This window comes from Salvelinus fontinalis, chromosome 24, assembly GCF_029448725.1.
Source record: "Salvelinus fontinalis isolate EN_2023a chromosome 24, ASM2944872v1, whole genome shotgun sequence".
Taxonomy (NCBI): domain Eukaryota; kingdom Metazoa; phylum Chordata; class Actinopteri; order Salmoniformes; family Salmonidae; genus Salvelinus; species Salvelinus fontinalis.
This window is the reverse complement of record NC_074688.1, coordinates 42,202,286-42,223,919: the sequence shown is the minus strand read 5'-3', so window position 1 is coordinate 42,223,919 and position 21,634 is coordinate 42,202,286.

Below are 21,634 nucleotides of genomic sequence, written 5' to 3'. Positions count from 1 at the left end.
CGAGAAATTGCCAAGAAACTGAAGATCTCGTACAACGCGGTGTACTATTCCTTTCACAGAACAGTGCAAACTGGCAGATGCTGATGGCCAGTTTTATTGCTTCTTTAATTAGAACAACAGTTTTCAACTGTGCTAACATAATTGCAAAAGGGTTTTCTAATGATCAATTAGCCTTTTAAAATGATAAACTTGGATTAGCTAACATAACGTGCCATTGGAACACAGGAGTGATGGTTGCTGATAATAGGCCTCTTTACGCCCGTGTAGATATTCAAATCAAATCAAATCAAATCAAATTTTATTAGTCACACACATGGTTAGCAGATGTTAATGCGAGTGTAGCGAAATGCTTGTGCTTCTAGTTCCGACAATGCAGTAATAACAACAAGTAATCTAACCTAACAATTCCGCAACTACTACCTTATACACGCAAGTGTAAAGGGATAAAGAATATGTACATAGAGATATATGAATGAGTGATGGTACAGAACGGCATAGGCAATGGTGCAGTACATGGTATAGAGTACGGTATATACCTATGAGATGAGTACTGTAGGGTATGTAAACATAAAGTGGCATAGTTTAACCTGTTGAGGCTGGGGGCGCTGTTGTCACTATTTATGCTAATCGTGTAATTTTTGAAACGGCTTCCCACAAAATTCTTGATCGTACAATATGCAAATTATTATTATTATTATTATTGGATAGAAAACAGTCTATAGTTTCTATAGGAGTTGAAATTTTGTCTCTAAGTGGAACAGAACCCATTCTACAGCAATTTCCCTGACATGGAGTCAGATTTCAGAAATTTTGGCCCCTGATCTGGAGTCAGTTAACTTCTTGAGAATACAGGGGGTGCTGTTTTCACATTAGCATAATTGCCTCTACAGATTAAACTGCCTCTTATTCAATTATTGCTGTTACTATATGCATATAACCATATACCATTGGATAGAAAACAAGCTATGGTTTCTAAATCCGTTTCAATTTTGACTCTGAGTGAAACACAGGTCATTTCACAGCACTTTCCCTGAGCCAGAAGAAGATTGCAAGATGTGTATGCTCGCTTCAACGCTCTACCTATATATGGTCACGCCACCTATGACCCGAAACACACTTCCTTCATCTTCCTCTGGGTGTCTGGAAGACGTCAGAGGTGAAATTTTTTGTTTATCTTGTACTGACGTGAAATAAGACCTATTTCTTTAGCGTGACCGACAACTTCCGGTTTTCTGAGATGCGCGTTTTAGAGAAGCCATTGTCTTTTGTTATGCTGACGTTACGGATGAAAACTATCTCCGTCTCGAAGTTTGTTTGATACATGTGACCATATCACCGTAATGTATGTTTTTTCAATATAGTTTAATCAGATTATTAGAATTTTTTCGGGAGTTTTGCCGTGTTCCGTTCTTTGAGTTTTTTAACTTTGGACAGGGACCGTGCCAGTCGACCAGTACCCAGGCTAAATGAAGAGGGGAAGTTGCCATTGTGAATGGATTGAACGACTCATCAGGACTAAGGACACCTTGATCAACATTCTGATGAAAGAACAGCAATAGTAAGACCCAATTTACGATGTTATTTCATATATCTGTCGTGCATGTGAACTGGTCGGGCGCGTCCAGCTGGTTCTGGCTGGCCTGGTTATGCTAATTTAGCGCTACATTTTGTTTTCGCTATAAAACATTTAAAAAATCTGAAATATTGTTTGGATTCACCAGATGTTGGGCTTTCAATGTCTGTACGCTGTGTATTTTTTCTGAAATGGTTTAAGACAAGTAATTAGTTATATAACGTTGGTCTCTGTAATTGTTCTAGCTGCATCAGCACTATATCAGATTGCAGCTGCAATGTAGAACTGTGATTTATACCTGAAAAATGCACATTTAAAAAAAAAAAACTATGCTATACCATAAATATGTTATCAGACTGTCATCTTATGAATTTGTTTGTTGGTTAGTGGCTATCAATATCTTAGTTTAGCCGAATTGGTGATAGCACCTGATGGAGTAAGAAACTGTTGGAGTAAGAAAATGGTGTCATTTTGCTAACGTGTTTAGCTAATAGATTTACATATTGTGTCTTCCCTGTAAAACATTAAAAAAATCTGAAATGGTGGTTTTATTCACAAGATCTGTGTCTTTCATTGGGTGTCTTGGACTTGTGATTTAATGATATTTAGATGCTACTATTTAATTGTGACGCTATGCTAGCGATGCTAATCAGTGTGGGGGGGTGCTCCCGGATCCGGGTTAGGTACTCTGTAGAGGTTAAAAGGCCACTGTCATTGCTATGAGTATACGGACACTGCTTACGTCTTCCCCTGGATGCCTTTACGTGATGACGATTTGAATGGGGTCGATTGCGCGTTCACAGGCACTATAAATTAAAAAACCCTGTAGCTAGTAAGTCTTTTGGAGCTGCGTTATGCGCGTGGAGGACACCGACCCGCACCTGTTCCAAGCATTAGTGTTGGGAGTAATCTTTCTCCGGTCATGTTAAGATTCGTTATAGGAGTTAAAAACATCATAAGGTAGTTAATTTAAAGCGTTTTATAGCAATTTATATCCGTTTAGTACGATTTTGGGACATTTATTTCTGAAACGCTGTGAATCGCCGGGCACGCTTCCAGTTCATGCTGAACGCAGTTGGCATTTCCACATGGCAAGAGGACAGCTTTCCACCAAAAGACGATTAGACCCAAGAAAGGATCCTTTGCCCAAGATACTGATGGAAGAACAGCTCAAAGTAGGACATTTTTATTATGATAAATCGTGTTTCTGTCGCAAAATGTTAGTGGCTTAGGACGCCATGTTTTTTGACGTAGCTTCGCTTGGCGCAAATTGTATTGAAAAGTAAGGATAATTTAAAAAATGTAATTCCGCGATTGTATTAAGAATTAAATTGTCTATCAATCGATGTCCACCCTATATTTTTTAGTCACGTTTATGAGTATTTATGTATAAGAGTAGATCACTGTCTAATATGGCGCACGGACATTTTCTCACCAGCTGGGCTACTTTCCCCATTGTCTAACCATGATTTTGGTGGCTAAATATGCACATTTTCGAACAAACTGTATATGCATGTTGTACTGTGATGTTACAGGGGTGTCATCTGAAGAACTCTGAGAAGGTTAGTGAAAAAAATAATATATTTTGGCGATGTTGACGTTATCGCTCACTTTGGCTAGAATTAATGCTGGGGTAATGTTTGCACCTGTGCTATGCTAATATAACGATTTATTGTGTTTTCGCTGTAAGACACTTAGAAAATCTGAAATATTGTCTGTATTCACAGGATCTGTGTCTTTCGATTAGTGTATGCTGTGTATTTTTACGAAATGTTTGATGATTAGTAAGTAGGTAAACACGTTGCTCTATGTAGTTATTCTAGTCCATTTGTGACGGTGGGTGCAATTGTAACCTATGCCATCTACCTGAAATATGCACATTTTTCTAACAAAACCTATCCCATACCATAAATATGTTATCAGACTGTCATCTGATGAGTTTTTTTCTTGGTTAGGGGCTATAAATATCTTAGTTTAGCCGAATTGGTGATAGCTACTGGTGTTGGTGGACAAATAAAAGATGGTGGATTATGCTAATGTGTTTTTAGGTAATAGATGTACATCTTTACATATTGTGTCTTCCCTGTAAAACATTTAAAAAATCGGACATGTTGGCTGGATTCACAAGATCTGTGTCTTTCATTAGCTGTATTGGACTTTAATGTGTGAAAGTTAAATATTAAAAAAAAAAAAAAAAATTGAATTTCGCGGCTCTGCCTTTTCAGTGGGGGTGGGGGGGGAGTGCCGCTAGCGGCACCCTCAGCCTAGACAGGTTAAACATCTGCCGCTTCCAGCTACAATAGTCATTTACAACATTAACAATGTCTACACTGTATTTCTGATCAAACTGATGTTATTTTAATGGGCAAAATTTTTTCTTTTCTTTCAAATACAAGGACATTTCCAAGTGACCCCAAACTTTTGAACGGTCGTGTACGTATATTTCAATCTTTTAACCCTATCCCAAAGAAGATGATCGTGAAGTTCGGGAAACAGCAGAGGGAGCTCCCCCCTATCCACATCGACGGGACAGTAGTGGAGGAGGTGGAAAGTGTTAAGTTCCTTGGCGTACACATCACTGACAAACTGAAATGCTCCACCCATACAGACAGTGTGGTGAAGAAGGCGCAACAGCGCATCTTCAACCTCAGGAGGCTGAAGAAATGTGGCTTGTCACTGAAAACACTCACAAACTTTTACAGATGCACAATCGAGAGCATCCTGTCAGGCTGTATCACCGCCTGGTACGGCAACTGCTCCACCCACAACTGTAAGGCTCTCCAGAGGGTAGTGGGGTCTGCACAATGCGTTCACCTGGGGCAAACTTCCTGCCCTCCAGGACACCTGCAACACCCGATGTCACAGGCCAAAAAGATCATCAAGGACAACAACCACCCGAGCCACTGCCTGTTCACCCCGCTATCAGCCAGAAGGCAAGGTCAGTACAGGTGCATCAAAGCAGGGACCAAGAGACTGAGAAACAGCTTCTATCTCAAGGCCATCAGACTGTTAAACAGCCATCACTAACATTGATTGGCTGCTGCCAACATACTGACTCAAATCTTTAGCCACGTTAATAAAACAAATTGGAAGTAATAAATGGATAACTAGTCACTTTAAACTATGCCACTTTATATAATGTTTACATACCCTACATTACTCATCTCATATGTATATACTGTACTCCATACCATCTACTGCATCTTGCCTATGCCGTTCGGCTTCCGCTCATCCATATATTTGAATGTACATATTCTTATTCATTCCTTTCCACTTGTGTATATAAGGTAGTTGTTGTGAAATTGTTAGATTAGTTGTTAGATATTACTGCACGGTCGGAACTAGAAGCACAAGCATTTCGCTACACTCATATTAACATCTGCTAACCATGTGTATGTGACCAATACAATTTGATTTGATTTGAACCTTAAGCCTTAACTTAACTATTCATAATGAAGGCCTGTTTATAACCCATGAGTTGTTTCTATTGGAAGTGTAGCCCTAACCCAAACGTAACTGTCCAAACCTCGGAATAGAATTGAAATTGGTAAAACTGTGAGATGTTGTTGCTTGGCACAGGAGGGACAGCACCACACACTGGCTTACAGGACAGACAGGAGGCACAGCACCTCACACTGGCTTACAGGACAGACAGGAGGGACAGCACCACACACTGGCTTACAGAACAAACAGGAGGGACAGCACCTCACACTGGCTTACAGGACAGACAGGAGGGACAGCACCACACACTGGCTTACAGGACAAACAGGAGGGACAGCACCTCACACTGGCTTACAGGACAAACAGGAGGGACAGCACCACACACTGGCTTACAGGACAGACAGGAGGGACAGCACCACACACTGGCTTACAGGACAGACAGGAGGGACAGCACCACACACTGGCTTACAGGACAAACAGGAGGGACAGCACCACACACTGGCTTACAGGACAAACAGGAGGGACAGCACCACACACTGGCTTACAGGACAAACAGGAGGGACAGCACCACACACATTGGCTTACAGGACAGACACGAGGGACAGCACCTCACACTGGCTTACAGGACAAACAGGAGGGACAGCACCACACACTGGCTTACAGGACAAACAGGAGGGACAGCACCACACACTGGCTTACAGGACAAACAGGAGGGACAGCACCACACACATTGGCTTACAGGACAGACACGAGGGACAGCACCTCACACTGGCTTACAGGACAAACAGGAGGGACAGCACCACACACTGGCTTACAGGACAAACAGGAGGGACAGCACCACACACTGGCTTACAGGACAAACAGGAGGGACAGCACCACACACTGGCTTACAGGACAAACGGAGGGACAGCACCACACACTGGCTTACAGGAGGGACAGCACCACACACTGGCTTACAGGACAGACACGAGGGACAGCACCACACACTGGCTTACAGGACAGACACGAGGGACAGCACCACACACTGGCTTACAGGACAGACAGGAGGCACAGCACCTCACACTGGCTTACAGGACAGACACGAGGGACAGCACCACACACTGGCTTACAGGACAGACAGGAGGGACAGCACCACACACTGGCTTACAGGACAGACAGGAGGGACAGCACCACACACTGGCTTACAGGACAAACAGGAGGGACAGCACCACACACTGGCTTACAGGACAAACAGGAGGGACAGCACCACACACTGGCTTACAGGACAAACAGGAGGGACAGCACCACACACTGGCTTACAGGACAAACATGAGGTACAGCACCACACACTGGCTTACAGGACAAACAGGAGGGACAGCACCACACACTGGCTTACAGGACAGACAGGAGGGACAGCACCACACACTGACTTACAGGACAGACAGGAGGGACAGCACCTCACACTGGCTTACAGGACAAACAGGAGGGACAGCACCTCACACTGGCTTACAGGACAGACAGGAGGGACAGCACCACACACTGGCTTACAGGACAGACAGGAGGGACAGCAACACACACTGGCTTACAGGACAAACAGGAGGGACAGCACCTCACACTGGCTTACAGGACAGACAGGAGGCACAGCACCTCACACTGGCTTACAGGACAAACAGGAGGGACAGCACCACACACTGGCTTACAGGACAGACAGGAGGCACAGCACCTCACACTGGCTTACAGGACAAACAGGAGGCACAGCACCTCACACTGGCTTACAGGACAAACAGGAGGGACAGCACCACACACTAGCTTACAGGACAGACAGGAGGGACAGCACCTCACACTGGCTTACAGGACAAACAGGAGGGACAGCACCACACACTGGCTTACAGGACAAACAGGAGGGACAGCACCACACACTTGCTTACAGGACAAACAGGAGGGACAGCACCACACACTGGCTTACAGGACAAACAGGAGGGACAGCACCACACACTGGCTTACAGGACAGACAGGAGGGACAGCACCTCACACCGGCTTACAGGACAAACAGGAGGGACAGCACCACACACTGGCTTACAGGACAGACAGGAGGGACAGCACCACACACTGGCTTACAGGACAGACAGGAGGGACAGCACCACACACTGACTTACAGGACAGACAGGAGGGACAGCACCTCACACTGGCTTACAGGACAAACAGGAGGGACAGCACCTCACACTGGCTTACAGGACAGACAGGAGGGACAGCACCACACACTGGCTTACAGGACAGACAGGAGGGACAGCACCACACACTGGCTTACAGGACAAACAGGAGGGACAGCACCTCACACTGGCTTACAGGACAGACAGGAGGCACAGCACCACACACTAGCTTACAGGAGGGACAGCACCTCACACTGGCTTGCAGGACAAACAGGAGGGACAGCACCACACACTGGCTTACAGGACAAACAGGAGGGACAGCACCACACACTGGCTTACAGGACAAACAGGAGGGACAGCACCACACACTGGCTTACAGGACAAACAGGAGGGACAGCACCACACACTGGCTTACAGGACAAACAGGAGGGACAGCACCACACACTGGCTTACAGGACAGACAGGAGGGACAGCAGCTCACACTGGCTTACAGGAAAAACAGGAGGGACAGCACCACACACTGGCTTACAGGACAGACAGGAGGGACAGCACCACACACTGGCTTACAGGACAGACAGGAGGGACAGCACCACACACTGGCTTACAGGACAAACAGGAGGGACAGCACCTCACACTGGCTTACAGGACAGACAGGAGGCACAGCACCTCACACTGGCTTACAGGACAAACAGGAGGGACAGCACCACACACTGGCTTACAGGACAGACAGGAGGCACAGCACCTCACACTGGCTTACAGGACAAACAGGAGGCACAGCACCTCACACTGGCTTACAGGACAAACAGGAGGGACAGCACCACACACTGGCTTACAGGACAGACAGGAGGGACAGCACCTCACACTGGCTTACAGGACAAACAGGAGGGACAGCACCACACACTGGCTTACAGGACAAACAGGAGGGACAGCACCTCACACTGGCTTACAGGACAAACAGGAGGGACAGCACCACACACTGGCTTACAGGACAAACAGGAGGGACAGCACCACACACTGGCTTACAGGACAGACAGGAGGGACAGCACCTCACACTGGCTTACAGGACAAACAGGAGGGACAGCACCTAACACTGGCTTACAGGACAGACAGGAGGGACAGCACCACACACTGGCTTACAGGACAGACAGGAGGGACAGCACCACACACTGGCTTACAGGACAAACAGGAGGGACAGCACCACACACTGGCTTACAGGACAAACAGGAGGGACAGCACCACACACTGGCTTACAGGACAAACAGGAGGGACAGCACCACACACTGGCTTACAGGACAGACAGGAGGGACAGCACCACACACTGGCTTACAGGACAGACAGGAGGGACAGCACCACACACTGGCTTACAGGACAAACAGGAGGGACAGCACCACACACTGGCTTACAGGACAAATAGGAGGGACAGCACCACACACTGGCTTACAGGACAAACAGGAGGGACAGAACCACACACTGGGTTACAGGACAGGCACGAGGGACAGCACCTCAAACTGGCTTACAGGACAAACAGGAGGGACAGCACCACACACTGGCTTACAGGAGAGACAGGAGGGACAGCACCTCACACTGGCTTACAGGACAAACAGGAGGGACAGCACCACACACTGGCTTACAGGACAAACAGGAGGGACAGCACCACACACTGGCTTACAGGACAAACAGGAGGGACAGCACCACACACTGGCTTACAGGACAAACAGGAGGGACAGCACCACACACTGGCTTACAGGACAGACACGAGGGACAGCACCACACACTGGCTTACAGGACAGACACGAGGGACAGCACTACACACTGGCTTACAGGACAGACAGGAGGGACAGCACCACACACTTGCTTACAGGACAGACAGGAGGGACAGCACCACACACTGGCTTACAGGACAAACAGGAGGGACAGCACCACACACTGGCTTACAGGACAGACAGGAGGGACAGCACCTCACACTGGCTTACAGGACAAACAGGATGGACAGCACCACACACTGGCTTACAGGACAGACAGGAGGGACAGCACCTCACACTGGCTTACAGGACAGACACGAGGGACAGCACCACACACTGGCTTACAGGACAGACAGGAGGGACAGCACCACACACTGGCTTACAGGACAGACAGGAGGGACAGCACCACACACTGGCTTACAGGACAAACAGGAGGGACAGCACCACTCACTGGCTTACAGGACAAACAGGAGGGACAGCACCACACACTGACTTACAGGACAAACAGGAGGGACAGCACCACACACTGGCTTACAGGACAGACAGGAGGCACAGCACCACACACTGGCTTACAGGACAAACAGGAGGGACAGCACCACACACTGGCTTACAGGACAGACAGGAGGGACAGCACCTCACACTGGCTTACAGGACAAACAGGAGGGACAGCACCACACACTGGCTTACAGGACAGACAGGAGGGACAGCACCACACACTGGCTTACAGGACAGACAGGAGGGACAGCACCACACACTGGCTTACAGGACAGACAGGAGGGACAGCACCTCACACTGGCTTGCAGGACAAACAGGAGGGACAGCACCTCACACTGGCTTACAGGACAGACAGGAGGGACAGCACCACACACTGGTTTACAGGACAGACAGGAGGGACAGCACCACACACTGGCTTACAGGACAAACAGGAGGGACAGCACCTCACACTGGCTTACAGGACAGACAGGAGGCACAGCACCTCACACTGGCTTACAGGACAGACAGGAGGGACAGCACCACACACTGGCTTACAGGACAGACAGGAGGCACAGCACCTCACACTGGCTTACAGGACAAACAGGAGGCACAGCACCTCACACTGGCTTACAGGACAAACAGGAGGGACAGCAACACACACTGGCTTACAGGACAGACAGGAGGCACAGCACCACACACTGGCTTACAGGACAGACAGGAGGGACAGCACCTCACACTGGCTTACAGGACAAACAGGAGGGACAGCAACACACACTGGCTTACAGGACAGACAGGAGGGACAGCACCACACACTGGCTTACAGGACAGACAGGAGGGACAGCACCACACACTGGCTTACAGGACAGACAGGAGGGACAGCACCTCACACTGGCTTACAGGACAGACACGAGGGACAGCACCTCACACTGGCTTACAGGACAGACAGGAGGGACAGCACCACACACTGGCTTACAGGACAAACAGGAGGGACAGCACCTCACACTGGCTTACAGGACAGACAGGAGGGACAGCAACACACACTGGCTTACAGGACAGACAGGAGGGACAGCACCACACACTGGCTTACAGGACAGACAGGAGGGACAGCACCACACACTGGCTTACAGGACAGACAGGAGGGACAGCACCTCACACTGGCTTACAGGACAGACACGAGGGACAGCACCTCACACTGGCTTACAGGACAGACAGGAGGGACAGCACCACACACTGGCTTACAGGACAAACAGGAGGGACAGCACCTCACACTGGCTTACAGGACAGACAGGAGGGACAGCACCACACACTGGCTTACAGGACAGACAGGAGGCACAGCACCTCACACTGGCTTACAGGACAAACAGGAGGGACAGCACCACACACTGGCTTACAGGACAGACAGGAGGGACAGCACCTCACACTGGCTTACAGGACAAACAGGAGGGACAGCACCACACACTGGCTTACAGGACAGACAGGAGGGACAGCACCACACACTGGCTTACAGGACAAACAGGAGGGACAGCACCTCACACTGGCTTACAGGACAGACAGGAGGCACAGCACCTCACACTGGCTTACAGGACAAACAGGAGGGACAGCACCACACACTGGCTTACAGGACAGACAGGAGGCACAGCACCTCACACTGGCTTACAGGACAAACAGGAGGCACAGCACCTCACACTGGCTTACAGGACAAACAGGAGGGACAGCACCACACACTGGCTTACAGGACAGACAGGAGGGACAGCACCTCACACTGGCTTACAGGACAAACAGGAGGGACAGCACCACACACTGGCTTACAGGACAAACAGGAGGGACAGCACCTCACACTGGCTTACAGGACAAACAGGAGGGACAGCACCACACACTGGCTTACAGGACAAACAGGAGGGACAGCACCACACACTGGCTTACAGGACAGACAGGAGGGACAGCACCTCACACTGGCTTACAGGACAAACAGGAGGGACAGCACCTAACACTGGCTTACAGGACAGACAGGAGGGACAGCACCACACACTGGCTTACAGGACAGACAGGAGGGACAGCACCACACACTGGCTTACAGGACAAACAGGAGGGACAGCACCACACACTGGCTTACAGGACAAACAGGAGGGACAGCACCACACACTGGCTTACAGGACAAACAGGAGGGACAGCACCACACACTGGCTTACAGGACAGACAGGAGGGACAGCACCACACACTGGCTTACAGGACAGACAGGAGGGACAGCACCACACACTGGCTTACAGGACAAACAGGAGGGACAGCACCACACACTGGCTTACAGGACAAATAGGAGGGACAGCACCACACACTGGCTTACAGGACAAACAGGAGGGACAGCACCACACACTGGGTTACAGGACAGGCACGAGGGACAGCACCTCACACTGGCTTACAGGACAAACAGGAGGGACAGCACCACACACTGGCTTACAGGAGAGACAGGAGGGACAGCACCTCACATTGGCTTACAGGACAAACAGGAGGGACAGCACCACACACTGGCTTACAGGACAAACAGGAGGGACAGCACCACACACTGGCTTACAGGACAAACAGGAGGGACAGCACCACACACTGGCTTACAGGACAAACAGGAGGGACAGCACCACACACTGGCTTACAGGACAGACACGAGGGACAGCACCACACACTGGCTTACAGGACAGACACGAGGGACAGCACTACACACTGGCTTACAGGACAGACAGGAGGGACAGCACCACACACTTGCTTACAGGACAGACAGGAGGGACAGCACCACACACTGGCTTACAGGACAAACAGGAGGGACAGCACCACACACTGGCTTACAGGACAGACAGGAGGGACAGCACCTCACACTGGCTTACAGGACAAACAGGAGGGACAGCACCACACACTGGCTTACAGGACAGACAGGAGGGACAGCACCTCACACTGGCTTACAGGACAGACACGAGGGACAGCACCACACACTGGCTTACAGGACAGACAGGAGGGACAGCACCACACACTGGCTTACAGGACAGACAGGAGGCACAGCACCTCACACTGGCTTACAGGACAAACAGGAGGCACAGCACCTCACACTGGCTTACAGGACAAACAGGAGGGACAGCAACACACACTGGCTTACAGGACAGACAGGAGGCACAGCACCACACACTGGCTTACAGGACAGACAGGAGGGACAGCACCTCACACTGGCTTACAGGACAAACAGGAGGGACAGCAACACACACTGGCTTACAGGACAGACAGGAGGGACAGCACCACACACTGGCTTACAGGACAGACAGGAGGGACAGCACCACACACTGGCTTACAGGACAGACAGGAGGGACAGCACCTCACACTGGCTTACAGGACAGACACGAGGGACAGCACCTCACACTGGCTTACAGGACAGACAGGAGGGACAGCACCACACACTGGCTTACAGGACAAACAGGAGGGACAGCACCTCACACTGGCTTACAGGACAGACAGGAGGGACAGCACCACACACTGGCTTACAGGACAGACAGGAGGGACAGCACCTCACACTGGCTTACAGGACAAACAGGAGGGACAGCACCTCACACTGGCTTACAGGACAGACAGGAGGGACAGCACCACACACTGGCTTACAGGACAAACAGGAGGGACAGCACCTCACACTGGCTTACAGGACAGACAGGAGGCACAGCACCTCACACTGGCTTACAGGACAAACAGGAGGGACAGCACCACACACTGGCTTACAGGACAGACAGGAGGGACAGCACCTCACACTGGCTTACAGGACAAACAGGAGGGACAGCACCACACACTGGCTTACAGGACAGACAGGAGGGACAGCACCACACACTGGCTTACAGGACAAACAGGAGGGACAGCACCTCACACTGGCTTACAGGACAGACAGGAGGCACAGCACCTCACACTGGCTTACAGGACAAACAGGAGGGACAGCACCACACACTGGCTTACAGGACAGACAGGAGGCACAGCACCTCACACTGGCTTACAGGACAAACAGGAGGCACAGCACCTCACACTGGCTTACAGGACAAACAGGAGGGACAGCACCACACACTGGCTTACAGGACAGACAGGAGGGACAGCACCTCACACTGGCTTACAGGACAAACAGGAGGGACAGCACCACACACTGGCTTACAGGACAAACAGGAGGGACAGCACCTCACACTGGCTTACAGGACAAACAGGAGGGACAGCACCACACACTGGCTTACAGGACAAACAGGAGGGACAGCACCACACACTGGCTTACAGGACAGACAGGAGGGACAGCACCTCACACTGGCTTACAGGACAAACAGGAGGGACAGCACCTAACACTGGCTTACAGGACAGACAGGAGGGACAGCACCACACACTGGCTTACAGGACAAACAGGAGGGACAGCACCTCACACTGGCTTACAGGACAGACAGGAGGCACAGCACCTCACACTGGCTTACAGGACAAACAGGAGGGACAGCACCACACACTGGCTTACAGGACAGACAGGAGGCACAGCACCTCACACTGGCTTACAGGACAAACAGGAGGCACAGCACCTCACACTGGCTTACAGGACAAACAGGAGGGACAGCACCACACACTGGCTTACAGGACAGACAGGAGGGACAGCACCTCACACTGGCTTACAGGACAAACAGGAGGGACAGCACCACACACTGGCTTACAGGACAAACAGGAGGGACAGCACCTCACACTGGCTTACAGGACAAACAGGAGGGACAGCACCACACACTGGCTTACAGGACAGACAGGAGGGACAGCACCTCACACTGGCTTACAGGACAAACAGGAGGGACAGCACCTAACACTGGCTTACAGGACAGACAGGAGGGACAGCACCACACACTGGCTTACAGGACAGACAGGAGGGACAGCACCACACACTGGCTTACAGGACAAACAGGAGGGACAGCACCACACACTGGCTTACAGGACAAACAGGAGGGACAGCACCACACACTGGCTTACAGGACAAACAGGAGGGACAGCACCACACACTGGCTTACAGGACAGACAGGAGGGACAGCACCACACACTGGCTTACAGGACAGACAGGAGGGACAGCACCACACACTGGCTTACAGGACAAACAGGAGGGACAGCACCACACACTGGCTTACAGGACAAATAGGAGGGACAGCACCACACACTGGCTTACAGGACAAACAGGAGGGACAGCACCACACACTGGGTTACAGGATATGCACGAGGGACAGCACCTCACACTGGCTTACAGGACAAACAGGAGGGACAGCACCACACACTGGCTTACAGGAGAGACAGGAGGGACAGCACCTCACATTGGCTTACAGGACAAACAGGAGGGACAGCACCACACACTGGCTTACAGGACAAACAGGAGGGACAGCACCACACACTGGCTTACAGGACAAACAGGAGGGACAGCACCACACACTGGCTTACAGGACAAACAGGAGGGACAGCACCACACACTGGCTTACAGGACAGACACGAGGGACAGCACCACACACTGGCTTACAGGACAGACACGAGGGACAGCACTACACACTGGCTTACAGGACAGACAGGAGGGACAGCACCACACACTTGCTTACAGGACAGACAGGAGGGACAGCACCACACACTGGCTTACAGGACAAACAGGAGGGACAGCACCACACACTGGCTTACAGGACAGACAGGAGGGACAGCACCTCACACTGGCTTACAGGACAAACAGGAGGGACAGCACCACACACTGGCTTACAGGACAGACAGGAGGGACAGCACCTCACACTGGCTTACAGGACAGACACGAGGGACAGCACCACACACTGGCTTACAGGACAGACAGGAGGGACAGCACCACACACTGGCTTACAGGACAGACAGGAGGGACAGCACCACACACTGGCTTACAGGACAAACAGGAGGGACAGCACCACACACTGGCTTACAGGACAAACAGGAGGGACAGCACCACACACTGGCTTACAGGACAAACAGGAGGGACAGCACCACACACTGGCTTACAGGACAAACAGGAGGGACAGCACCTCACACTGGCTTACAGGACAAACAGGAGGGACAGCACCTCACACTGGCTTACAGGACAAACAGGAGGGACAGCACCACACACTGGCTTACAGGACAAACAGGAGGGACAGCACCACACACTGGCTTACAGGACAGACAGGAGGGACAGCACCTCACACTGGCTTACAGGACAAACAGGAGGGACAGCACCTAACACTGGCTTACAGGACAGACAGGAGGGACAGCACCACACACTGGCTTACAGGAGGGACAGCACCACACACTGGCTTACAGGACAAACAGGAGGGACAGCACCACACACTGGCTTACAGGACAAACAGGAGGGACAGCACCACACACTGGCTTACAGGACAAACAGGAGGGACAGCACCACACACTGGCTTACAGGACAGACAGGAGGGACAGCACCACACACTGGCTTACAGGACAGACAGGAGGGACAGCACCACACACTGGCTTACAGGACAAACAGGAGGGACAGCACCACACACTGGCTTACAGGACAAATAGGAGGGACAGCACCACACACTGGCTTACAGGACAAACAGGAGGGACAGCACCACACACTGGGTTACAGGACAGGCACGAGGGACAGCACCTCACACTGGCTTACAGGACAAACAGGAGGGACAGCACCACACACTGGCTTACAGGAGAGACAGGAGGGACAGCACCTCACATTGGCTTACAGGACAAACAGGAGGGACAGCACCACACACTGGCTTACAGGACAAACAGGAGGGACAGCACCACACACTGGCTTACAGGACAAACAGGAGGGACAGCACCACACACTGGCTTACAGGACAAACAGGAGGGACAGCACCACACACTGGCTTACAGGACAGACACGAGGGACAGCACCACACACTGGCTTACAGGACAGACACGAGGGACAGCACTACACACTGGCTTACAGGACAGACAGGAGGGACAGCACCACACACTTGCTTACAGGACAGACAGGAGGGACAGCACCACACACTGGCTTACAGGACAAACAGGAGGGACAGCACCACACACTGGCTTACAGGACAGACAGGAGGGACAGCACCTCACACTGGCTTACAGGACAAACAGGAGGGACAGCACCACACACTGGCTTACAGGACAGACAGGAGGGACAGCACCACACACTGGCTTACAGGACAGACAGGAGGGACAGCACCTCACACTGGCTTACAGGACAAACAGGAGGGACAGCACCACACACTGGCTTACAGGACAAACAGGAGGGACAGCACCACACACTGGCTTACAGGACAAACAGGAGGGACAGCACCACACACTGGCTTACAGGACAGACACGAGGGACAGCACCACACACTGGCTTACAGGACAGACACGAGGGACAGCACTACACACTGGCTTACAGGACAGACAGGAGGGACAGCACCACACACTTGCTTACAGGACAGACAGGAGGGACAGCACCACACACTGGCTTACAGGACAAACAGGAGGGACAGCACCACACACTGGCTTACAGGACAGACAGGAGGGACAGCACCTCACACTGGCTTACAGGACAAACAGGAGGGACAGCACCACACACTGGCTTACAGGACAGACAGGAGGGACAGCACCTCACACTGGCTTACAGGACAGACACGAGGGACAGCACCACACACTGGCTTACAGGACAGACAGGAGGGACAGCACCACACACTGGCTTACAGGACAGACAGGAGGCACAGCACCTCACACTGGCTTACAGGACAAACAGGAGGCACAGCACCTCACACTGGCTTACAGGACAAACAGGAGGGACAGCAACACACACTGGCTTACAGGACAGACAGGAGGCACAGCACCACACACTGGCTTACAGGACAGACAGGAGGGACAGCACCTCACACTGGCTTACAGGACAAACAGGAGGGACAGCAACACACACTGGCTTACAGGACAGACAGGAGGGACAGCACCACACACTGGCTTACAGGACAGACAGGAGGGACAGCACCACACACTGGCTTACAGGACAGACAGGAGGGACAGCACCTCACACTGGCTTACAGGACAGACACGAGGGACAGCACCTCACACTGGCTTACAGGACAGACAGGAGGGACAGCACCACACACTGGCTTACAGGACAAACAGGAGGGACAGCACCTCACACTGGCTTACAGGACAGACAGGAGGGACAGCACCACACACTGGCTTACAGGACAGACAGGAGGGACAGCACCTCACACTGGCTTACAGGACAAACAGGAGGGACAGCACCTCACACTGGCTTACAGGACAGACAGGAGGGACAGCACCACACACTGGCTTACAGGACAAACAGGAGGGACAGCACCTCACACTGGCTTACAGGACAGACAGGAGGCACAGCACCTCACACTGGCTTACAGGACAAACAGGAGGGACAGCACCACACACTGGCTTACAGGACAGACAGGAGGGACAGCACCTCACACTGGCTTACAGGACAAACAGGAGGGACAGCACCACACACTGGCTTACAGGACAGACAGGAGGGACAGCACCACACACTGGCTTACAGGACAAACAGGAGGGACAGCACCTCACACTGGCTTACAGGACAGACAGGAGGCACAGCACCTCACACTGGCTTACAGGACAAACAGGAGGGACAGCACCACACACTGGCTTACAGGACAGACAGGAGGCACAGCACCTCACACTGGCTTACAGGACAAACAGGAGGCACAGCACCTCACACTGGCTTACAGGACAAACAGGAGGGACAGCACCACACACTGGCTTACAGGACAGACAGGAGGGACAGCACCTCACACTGGCTTACAGGACAAACAGGAGGGACAGCACCACACACTGGCTTACAGGACAAACAGGAGGGACAGCACCTCACACTGGCTTACAGGACAAACAGGAGGGACAGCACCACACACTGGCTTACAGGACAAACAGGAGGGACAGCACCACACACTGGCTTACAGGACAGACAGGAGGGACAGCACCTCACACTGGCTTACAGGACAAACAGGAGGGACAGCACCTAACACTGGCTTACAGGACAGACAGGAGGGACAGCACCACACACTGGCTTACAGGACAAACAGGAGGGACAGCACCTCACACTGGCTTACAGGACAGACAGGAGGCACAGCACCTCACACTGGCTTACAGGACAAACAGGAGGGACAGCACCACACACTGGCTTACAGGACAGACAGGAGGCACAGCACCTCACACTGGCTTACAGGACAAACAGGAGGCACAGCACCTCACACTGGCTTACAGGACAAACAGGAGGGACAGCACCACACACTGGCTTACAGGACAGACAGGAGGGACAGCACCTCACACTGGCTTACAGGACAAACAGGAGGGACAGCACCACACACTGGCTTACAGGACAAACAGGAGGGACAGCACCACACACTGGCTTACAGGACAAACAGGAGGGACAGCACCACACACTGGCTTACAGGACAAACAGGAGGGACAGCACCAACACTGGCTTACAGGACAGACAGGAGGGACAGCACCTCACACTGGCTTACAGGACAAACAGGAGGGACAGCACCTAACACTGGCTTACAGGACAGACAGGAGGGACAGCACCACACACTGGCTTACAGGACAGACAGGAGGGACAGCACCACACACTGGCTTACAGGACAAACAGGAGGGACAGCACCACACACTGGCTTACAGGACAAACAGGAGGGACAGCACCACACACTGGCTTACAGGACAGACAGGAGGGACAGCACCACACACTGGCTTACAGGACAAACAGGAGGGACAGCACCACACACTGGCTTACAGGACAAATAGGAGGGACAGCACCACACACTGGCTTACAGGACAAACAGGAGGGACAGCACCACACACTGGGTTACAGGATATGCACGAGGGACAGCACCTCACACTGGCTTACAGGACAAACAGGAGGGACAGCACCACACACTGGCTTACAGGAGAGACAGGAGGGACAGCACCTCACATTGGCTTACAGGACAAACAGGAGGGACAGCACCACACACTGGCTTACAGGACAAACAGGAGGGACAGCACCACACACTGGCTTACAGGACAAACAGGAGGGACAGCACCACACACTGGCTTACAGGACAAACAGGAGGGACAGCACCACACACTGGCTTACAGGACAGACACGAGGGACAGCACCACACACTGGCTTACAGGACAGACACGAGGGACAGCACTACACACTGGCTTACAGGACAGACAGGAGGGACAGCACCACACACTTGCTTACAGGACAGACAGGAGGGACAGCACCACACACTGGCTTACAGGACAAACAGGAGGGACAGCACCACACACTGGCTTACAGGACAGACAGGAGGGACAGCACCTCACACTGGCTTACAGGACAAACAGGAGGGACAGCACCACACACTGGCTTACAGGACAGACAGGAGGGACAGCACCTCACACTGGCTTACAGGACAGACACGAGGGACAGCACCACACACTGGCTTACAGGACAGACAGGAGGGACAGCACCACACACTGGCTTACAGGACAGACAGGAGGGACAGCACCACACACTGGCTTACAGGACAAACAGGAGGGACAGCACCACACACTGGCTTACAGGACAAACAGGAGGGACAGCACCACACACTGGCTTACAGGACAGACAGGAGGGACAGCACCTCACACTGGCTTACAGGACAAACAGGAGGGACAGCACCACACACTGGCTTACAGGACAGACAGGAGGGACAGCACCACACACTGGCTTACAGGACAAACAGGAGGGACAGCACCTCACACTGGCTTACAGGACAGACAGGAGGCACAGCACCTCACACTGGCTTACAGGACAAACAGGAGGGACAGCACCACACACTGGCTTACAGGACAGACAGGAGGCACAGCACCTCACACTGGCTTACAGGACAAACAGGAGGCACAGCACCTCACACTGGCTTACAGGACAAACAGGAGGGACAGCACCACACACTGGCTTACAGGACAGACAGGAGGGACAGCACCTCACACTGGCTTACAGGACAAACAGGAGGGACAGCACCACACACTGGCTTACAGGACAAACAGGAGGGACAGCACCTCACACTGGCTTACAGGACAAACAGGAGGGACAGCACCACACACTGGCTTACAGGACAAACAGGAGGGACAGCACCACACACTGGCTTACAGGACAGACAGGAGGGACAGCACCACACACTGGCTTACAGGACAAACAGGAGGGACAGCACCACACACTGGCTTACAGGACAAATAGGAGGGACAGCACCACACACTGGCTTACAGGACAAACAGGAGGGACAGCACCACACACTGGGTTACAGGACAGGCACGAGGGACAGCACCTCACACTGGCTTACAGGACAAACAGGAGGGACAGCACCACACACTGGCTTACAGGAGAGACAGGAGGGACAGCACCTCACACTGGCTTACAGGACAAACAGGAGGTACAGCACCACACACTGGCTTACAGGACAAACAGGAGGGACAGCACCACACACTGGCTTACAGGACAAACAGGAGGGACAGCACCACACACTGGCTTACAGGACAAACAGGAGGGACAGCACCACACACTGGCTTACAAGACAGACACGAGGGACAGCACCACACACTGGCTTACAGGACAGACACGAGGGACAGCACTACACACTGGCTTACAGGACAGACAGGAGGGACAGCACCACACACTTGCTTACAGGACAGACAGGAGGGACAGCACCACACACTGGCTTACAGGACAAACAGGAGGGACAGCACCACACACTGGCTTACAGGACAGACAGGAGGGACAGCACCTCACACTGGCTTACAGGACAAACAGGAGGGACAGCACCACACACTGGCTTACAGGACAGACAGGAGGGACAGCACCTCACACTGGCTTACAGGACAGACACGAGGGACAGCACCACACACTGGCTTACAGGACAGACAGGAGGGACAGCACCACACACTGGCTTACAGGACAGACAGGAGGGACAGCACCACACACTGGCTTACAGGACAAACAGGAGGGACAGCACCACACACTGGCTTACAGGACAAACAGGAGGGACAGCACCACACACTGGCTTACAGGACAAACAGGAGGGACAGCACCACACACTGGCTTACAGGACAGACAGGAGGCACAGCACCACAAACTGGCTTACAGGACAAACAGGAGGGACAGCACCACACACTGGCTTACAGGACAGACAGGAGGGACAGCACCTCACACTGGCTTACAGGACAAACAGGAGGGACAGCACCAC